This window comes from Cryptomeria japonica, chromosome 5 (genome assembly GCF_030272615.1).
Source record: "Cryptomeria japonica chromosome 5, Sugi_1.0, whole genome shotgun sequence".
Classification (NCBI taxonomy): Eukaryota; Viridiplantae; Streptophyta; class Pinopsida; order Cupressales; family Cupressaceae; genus Cryptomeria; species Cryptomeria japonica.
In genome coordinates this window covers 43,104,337-43,113,453 of record NC_081409.1, presented here as the reverse complement: position 1 = coordinate 43,113,453, position 9,117 = coordinate 43,104,337, and positions in this window count along the sequence as shown.

Genomic DNA, 9,117 nt, shown 5'->3' with positions numbered 1-9,117 from the left:
GTAGCTCATCATTTATACCAACATTAGCCTGGAACAAACATTCTGACATGATGCTTACTGAGGCAACTTTTACACTTATGTGAAACAGGGCTCCGACTAGCTGTCGAAACAGGGACTTGCCAAAACATACAAACTGCAAACGGATTTGGCTTCAAAAATTGAGCAAATGGATTCGTCAAGACTTGAAATTTTGCAGGCTGACTCACATTAATGCATACAGTTGAATCCATTTTGAATTTCTCCATGATGATCAACAGGGCAAAAGATGTAATCGCTCAAAGTGGGCTACTCAGTAAAATCTGCATTTGTGCCTAAAATGCACTTTCAGCTCACCCCTAAAACTAGGTACCTCATAAACTTATCCAAATTAAATTCTGAAAGTTGCACATCACTGAATAGGCCAAATGAAAGGTGTGGGACATGAATCCCGAGCCTTGCCCTCTAAAAATCATATGGCTCCATTTTACCCTCTCGCAAACTAGGCCATTCAAACTGACTCATTTAGGTGCTTTTCTGACATGCAGAGCAAAATTTTGAAATGGGCCTATAAACTTTGACTCAATTTTAATGAGTCCCAACAGAACTTGTGCTTGCTTCTCAAGTTGAGTGGGTTTCTTTCTTTCATTTTTCTCAACCTTCTTCTGTGTCAAATGTGTGATAGGCTTTTGATCCTCCTCATCAAAATCAGACTCAATATTATGAATAACCACCCTTTTAGTGGTAGGAGTTATTATAGGTGCAACCTTATGATAGGTGCAACATTATGTACTAATGGGGGTGGTGTTGGTATTCATGTCATTGTAGCAGCTGTAGTAGTGAGTGTAGACACCGACGTTGTTACAAAAGTTGTAGTAGCTGGTGCTGTAATAATAGGTGCTTGTGTTGTTGTAGTAGGAAGAGGTTGATTCAATGTTGTTTTTGTGTCAAGAGGAGGTTGATTTGATGTGGACGTTCCTTCATCAATCCTTCCCTGCTCATCTCTCTCTGTGGCACCTTCCCTGGTACCTTTCCAATAGCAACCCTAGTGGGATGTATTTATGCCTGCGGCATAAATGTCAATCCTTCCCTTATCCTAAAGTTTGTTGCTTTCTTTAACAGCTCAGCCTTTTGCATCTGTTTCTTTAATTGTTCCATAAGCTCCTCTTGGGTTTGTGGAGGCTCAAAGGCTTCATTAGGTTCTGTAGATGTGTTCTTCCTAGAACCAGACCTTGAGTGTACTCCTTGTGTACCTTAGATTGAGGATTATATGTGGTTAGTCCTTTTTGTTTCCCCTTTGACGTACTAGGCCTAATCCTTAGGCTCAACCATTGCTTAGTTCTTTTCACTACCTTTTGTGTTATTGTATTTATGTCTACCTCTTCCTGTCCTGACCATCTTACCGAGGAAAGGGGCTTCTTATCAATTCCTTGCTCCTTGTACACTAGGTCTAACAATTCACCATCATCCCTTAATTCCTTAGGGAGATTTGTCACTATCTGGAAATCCCTTATTTGTGGTACTATAAGACGATGATAACTCTTCTCCCTAACTTCAAAACTATCCTCAAGGTTGGCCCAAAAATATTCCAATTCAATTTTATGTCCATCATATGATTTAGGCATCATTAATTTCAGTTTTCCGTAGGGATCATAAAACTCTCGAGCATAATCAAATTCTTTCAATTGTAAATCTTGTAATTCTTGCTCGGTTGTCTTAGCTACTTGTATTTTTGAACAAGAAAAGTAACCAATTGTTACAGAAAAAATCAACACCTAGTTTGTGCTTTGAAGATAACAATGATTGTAATCTGACCATCTTCCTAACATACTCCAAAAGTATAACCTTGTTACTACAATACCTGGGCAGCAACATTGGATTTCCTGTAAACCTATATCATTGGTTCTGTAGGAACCAACATCCCCATTGCTTAATCACTTCCATGGCTTCCTAACTTATTCTATAACCTATATCACCTGTGTGTTTTATAATTACCGGGAATATAAAGGCATCATTTACCATCTTAAAATGTAACTTAGCTTGAGACAAAGGGAGCTATGTATAATATTCCCATACTCTCTTCTATTTTTCTCCTTCCCCGAATTTCCCTTCGGTTTGTAGCCCTAAGAACTGTCATGCTCGCGCTACTATCCAAATGACATTTGATGTGAAAAAGAACTTCTTTGTTTTGTGCACATTCACCAACTGATTGTGTATGTTGTTTGATAATATTTGAGACCATTCATAATATTATTTACCAATCAATATGGTGGTCATGTACTGGAACATCCAAGGGTGGAAGTGGTGATAGTCAGGTTTGTTGAATGCTTTATTCAACATTATTATCAAATCCTGTTATGGCTCTTTGAAGTCATCCCTTAGTATGTCATTATCTTTCAAACCTATTTTCCTTTCTTCTTCCAACCAATTTTAATTCATATGTTTCTTACAATTAGATGTATCATCATCCCAAATTTTCAAAGCTTCCTCCTCAGTAACCAGTAGTACTTCATCACTAGTAGGAATTCCAAACACCAAACCAAGCATGTCAGCAGATAAATCAATTACTAGTTGGCCCTTGTCATCTACACACCTTCCGGCATCAAGATCATAGAGTTGGGTGGCGGTCATGATAAATTCAGGGGCTTGAACTAATTGTCAAAACATTGTTGCCTACACTAGCCCAAATCTTTTAATCCTCCTATGAGGAGCATCCAACTTTTTCTATGCTAGTTGTTTTGTAATGTCTTCCAGCTCTATATGATCCACTTCTGTGTCGGTAACCCATTTGATTCCATCATCCAATTTGGATGCATATGTCTATCCTTGGTACTGGTAATTCATTGTGATAGGTACTTTATCTAATTCCTTAACCTTCTTCCTAGATAATGGTTTCATTCAATTACTTTGACCTACAAAAAGACACCACAAGTCAGCTATGATATTGTCAGGAATATCAATTTTCACAACACACTTTAGGACTCCGGGGTCTCCAAGGTTTTGGGGTTTCAGGGTTGTAAAAAAAACTCAATAGTCTAATTTTGGAACTCCGCGGTTCTGGGGTTTCGAGGTGTAAAACCTTGGGGGTGAAAAATGGATCACGGGACTTCGGAGTTCCGAAGTTCAAGAATAAATGAAATGGATAGTGAAAAAATGACCCTGAACTCTGGGGTTCCAAGATAAAAGAAATTTTATTGGATGAATTACCTCAGGACTCTGGGAGTCCAGAGTTCCAGGATGGAATAGAAATTGGTTATGGAATGAACTTCGGAATCCCGGGACTTTGGGGTTCCAAGGTTCAAATTTAAGGAAAGACAAAGGACCTCAGGATTCTGGGGACCTAGAATCTTGAACCTAGGGCACGCGAAAAAATCAAACACCCAACAACCTAAAAAAAACCCAAAAATAAAATAAAATCTAAACTATGAAAACCAGAAATTTGAACTACCAAAACATGAAAACCAAAAAGAAATCCACCAACCTAACGGAAGAAAAACATGCAAAACTCGCAGACACGGATGCACGAACTTGAGAGGCTAGAGCTAAAAAAAACTCAAAAGATTTAATGCACAAATGAACTTCAAATAGTTCATTTTCAGTATTTATACCTCCTGAAAGTCATCTATACAAAGGAACTTAAAAAGACCTCAGGAGTCCGGACTCCTGAGGTGGAAAAACAAAAGAACACAAAAACACCTCGAGAATCTAAGGTTCTAGACTCCCGAGGTGAAACTCAAAACATAACCTTGAGAGTTTGGAATTCTGAACTTCCGAGATTGACAACAAAAGGGATAGAACAAAAAGATCTCAGGACCTCGGGGTTTCGGGGTTTCGAGGTCCAACCAAAAATAGAAAAAACAAACAAGGAAAAGAGCACACTTTGGAACTCTAGGGTTCCGAGGTAGAACTCAAAACAAAGAAAAGGATACTCCAGAACTCCGATACTTCGGGATTCCAAGGTGCAAAAAGAAAAAGAAAAAACTAAAAGAGACAAACAAAAAGACAAAAGCAAAAGGGGACCCATATTTTTAAGGCAAGGAAAATGATGGGACTAGATATGTAGAGCATAACAAAACCATGGATATTTATGAGGATGCTCATTTCCTTGAAAGAGGTATGATCCTACGCTTTTCCCAATGGGAGGTTTAATCTACGAAGTTTGTAAAACAAGTCAGAGTGCTAAACAAATTTAAGAATCTAGGTGAGGATGTAATTAAGAAGGAAGATTTACTAGGAGGAGAGGACTTTAGTGTTTTGCAGGCCTCCATCAATGCCTTGGAATTCAAAAGGGATACTTTAGATCAATGTAGATCCAAAGTACTAAAAGGGCATCCACTTATTCTAAGCCTCCTCGAGGAATATAAACAATATGTGGTGAGTGTGGTTAAGTAAACATGGATTGGAAGTCCTTCAAACAAGCTCACTCAACTGGGAGGATGTGCTCAAGTAGTGGGAGGCATAAAAATCTGAAAATTTCTCTCCAGTTGTTGAATTTGATACTAGTATTATGGAAAGATACATGTACCTTGTTCTCCTATCTTACCAATAAACTCAAACGATGGATAGCCTAGTCGATAAAATGCAGGTATAGAAGGAGAGGCTAAGAGTTGTGAAGTTTCACATTGAGTACTTGTTGGACCCACCACAAGCCTCAATTGAATGCTACTTGGGGAACTATTAGAACTACAAGTGGATCAAGAAGATCACCCCTAGTGCACTCCCAGTTTTCATAAGAAGAAATGTGCAGTCATGATTCACGATGGTGTGACACACGGTTTTGATAACAGTTCAGTGATGCATGTGTTCAACATGCAAGATGCCACCAAGCCCATGCTACACTCTAGGTGGATGAGACTACAACTACACTTAGTGAAGACTTCTTGTTTAATGTTACTCAAGTGAGGTTCAAAGGAAGTGACTTGCAAATTAAATTGCGAGCTCCACCATTTTGTAAATAGGTCCTAGGTAGTAGTTATTCCAGAATTATAGGGAGCAATACATATACATGTAATGTATTAATTCATTTGAAGGGTCTGAAAATTGAAGATTGGAGGTCATAGTTAGGAATTTCTTTGCAGTATTTTCTATTCTTAGTTTCAAGTTTAGACATTGTTGAACTTACATAGTATCAGTGCATGCTAATAGTAATTATTTCCCATAATTAATCAACGTGGGCTATTTCATGGATCACATGTTTCATGATCTATGCCATTTTAAATTGGTTCTCCATTGATCTAATATCTTCTTTCATTATAGATAGCATATATGTTCTAAGTAATGTGATTTCATGATTTATGTTATTCAAAGTTGCTTAGTTGATAGTCAACTCCCTCTATATGTAAGTTTGTAGGCCTTGCATACTGATGTAAAGTTTCACCTATTAGTATCTGGTGTGTCATTGATAATATTTGTTCATTTGGAAAATTTATTTCAAGTTTGACAATCTTCCATGGTTATGTTTGTTCCCTTTGTGCACCCTTCTCTTTTGTATTTTGTTTTAAGTGAATATACATAAGTTCTATCTGCTACCAACATACCACCTTGATCAAACAAGCCACATAGGCCTTGAACTATCCCTGTATAGTTGTGACCCCGTGAACAAGACCTTGGAGAGTGAATATTTCATAGTCCTCACTCTTTTCAAGAGAAGCTCTGCTTCACGAAGCTTGCATGTTAGGTGTGTACAAAAGGCCCATCAACACATCCATTGTTGAAGATTTTCAATTTCATTGTTAATCTTCTCCAATTGGTCAATAGTAAGCCTAGTTAGTAATTCATCCACATCATGAGAATTATATGAATGTGGATAAATGAAGTCATTTGTTGGATTAGAGGAACCACCAACATTCTCATGGAATAAGTGATCTAATTGAGGCTCCATACCCTTAGTAGTTAAACCTTGGTAAGCCTTAATTCTATAACTTCTTACAAGAATATTGTATGTAGGACTAGTAGTACCAAAAATCATGCACAAAGGAAGGAAATTTGAATGCTAAATAAATTATGATTGAACCAATGCAATTTGTTATAACAATGATTAATTAACCGATTAATTATGCAATTTGATTTGTGATTTTGAACAATAAATGCCTTTACATCATAACATAACATATCATAATAATTAGATCTGAAAATATACTTGAAAATTTACACAACTCACAAGTTAATTTTAGAATAATAAATTAGGTTTCTTGTGAATTTAACTTCTAAATTTATGAAATTCAATTGAAAATAACAATTATGAGTACAAATTTGAATTTTAAAATGCATACAAAATCAGATCCATGACAATAAAACTAAATTAGGCATGCAAGATGTCGAGTTCACCAAAATGTAAAGGAGGAAAATTGGGAATTACGATTTCATCAAGTAAATCCACTAAATAGCCCAATTAACCAAATTACATTAAAGGAGGGTTGAACCCAATAGATATAGGATCAATCCTAATGGGGAAAGGTGTAAGATTCTAATTAGATTCAACTAGTTAGGTTTAATTATCCTCTTAGTTGAATTTGTAATGTAATTGTGAAATTAGGGTAAATCAATGAATTATTAAAGTAATTTGACATAAACAATAAGCTATAGATATCCCATTGAGCCACAAACTTGGATCTGGGCAAAAGGAAATGTCTAGAACCTATTCTCAAAAGTTTGAATTGATTTTTCAGGACCAAATAGTATAGATTCGCCCTATTTCTCTGAATTTTTTTGTCAAAAGCTGAGCCTATCCATCACTCTTTACTCTACCAAAATTCTCGAGTACAACTCCACACCTGTTTCTTGCACATAGAAAGAAAGGAACAATATGTTGGGAATAGGGGTTTTCCTTAAGTCAAACCTCGATCTTGGAATTAACCATGCAATTGAATTGATAAATGTAATGAAAGACTGTAAAAAGTACTTTTCTTTTGAGGGAAAGACTGAATCTGTAAAGTAATGCTTGAAACCGCAATGTTTACCTTATTGAAGTTTTGTTTGTCTTCATACAAATATTTTAGGGTTTTATTCAGGATGTCTTCATAAAACATTGACCATGCATGTCATCTTCAATACTTAAACTTTACTTCACTTTTGCTCCAATTCTTGATGAATGATTGATTGCCTTCTCACTTGAATTTGCTAGAGTGTAATTAAGATCTTGATTTCAGTTAGATTTCAAACAAGAGGGGTATACCTCCTTTTATACTTGTCTGTACGAAAAATCAAATTGAATTTTTGAAACAGGTCGACATGGGATCCAAATTCCCACTCATTTGTGATGACCATTATGAGGCCTCAATTCAAGGCTTGATTAAGAGGCCCAAGGCGTGGTATGGCCTGACCCTGATTTAGGACCAGGGCATACCACATTCTGATCCTAAAAATTAAGACCTTATAATGGGGGGAAGATAGAGAAGATAGTGAAAATGTAGAGTAGATAGGTGGTGTGAGAAGAATCAATATTGCAATCAAGCCTCAAAAATCAAAATGCCAAAGTGAGGCCTAGGTGAGGACCAAATTGTAGGAAATTTTGATATAGGATGTTACAAAATTGATGTATTGTGATGGATTTGGGTCCCCTCTTTCGATCTTGGAGTGGAACACTTTGGCTATTTTGGTCTGAGTGGCTAATTGTGTGCAATATTATTTATTTTATCTTTGGTCGACCCTCAACTATGTTTTGTTTTTATGTAATTTATATTTAAGAAGTGTGGATGCATGAGTTGTGTATGCGATAGAATTTGAATTGGTGTGAAGTGAAAGTGAATGATGTATAAGAAAATTTGATATTATAGATGTACAAAAGTGAGTTTGTAGAGAGCTTTAAAGGTGATATATTCAGTGTGATAGTATTCTGAGATAGTGATGGATGTCATATGTGTTTTCCATTATATTTGTTTCTTGACATAAAGGTTCAATAATAGTTTCATGATTAGGAGATTATTTTCATATTAGTTCTGTTATTCTTTTGGTTGCTGAAGGACAACAGGTTTTTTGGCAATCCTTTATATCTTGCCTTGAAGTAGTGTATCTTAGTTGTTCAAGTCCATGTATCTTACCCTAAGTCCTCTAGTGGGTACAATAATTGGTATCAAAGCCTAGGTCATGGGTTCAAACCACTCACTTACACTGGGGGGATTGTTGTATGGTGTGTGCCCTTGGTCTCCTTGTGTTGTGCAACACACTGCTCTGGTTTGCAACATGGCTTAATCGCCTCTCATGCATTGATTAAATCTTGTAGTTGTATCAAGCATTAATAGGTCAATATTTTTGTGCAATGAAAATCGTGTTTCTAACAAAATCATAACCTATCCAACTTTTAACCTCTTTGTTGAACTCAATTAATAACCCATTAGAGTCAGGCACTTTTTATCATTGTTGACTATGTTAATGGAATTGATGATTTACTCCAGTGAAATTGGATTATTAAGAATGATTTCCTTATCTTCATATATCTTCTTTGGTATGAGATCTTTACACATCTCTCTATCTTTTTGTTTGTTATGCGAGGCTCCTTTAGAAGAGGAGTTTTTAGTAATATGTTAGGAATACAACTTTGATTTCATCATTGTTAGTCAATTCTTTGCCTTCATCCCATATTCTATCACTTCTTTCCTTGAATTCCTTCTGTCTCAAAATTAAAGAAAATCTTAGAGCCCTTATCACCCTACTACAACCAATTGATTATAGACATTTCCTTTTCGCCTTGTATTTTCTTGGCCTATAGGCTCCTAAAATGATTTCTAGTAAGTGCTAGTTGTTCTAAAACTATCAAGTTGGTAGGATCTGATTAGATTTGGGACTCAAGGGAAAGAAGATTGACATTTATCTCTCTTTCTGTTCTCCTATCATCTTTAGCCTTTTTCTTGCCCACCATTTGAAAAAGGATTTTCAAGTTATTGCATTATTGTTCCACTTATCAATAGTAGAAGGGGTGTTTTTAACCCATTTGTTCACTTGTCTAATCATGTACATTGCACACATGACATCTTGATCTCTAAGAAAATTGATGTTGAGCATGAAGTTATCCTTTGTAATTATAGGATTACTGGGAAGTTTGTTCAGTGTGATCACAACCTTAATTGGATAGTGATTAGAGAGAGTGTAAGGGCAAACTCTAACTGTAGTACCATCCTCCTCCTATTTGAAGGAGTAGTGGTC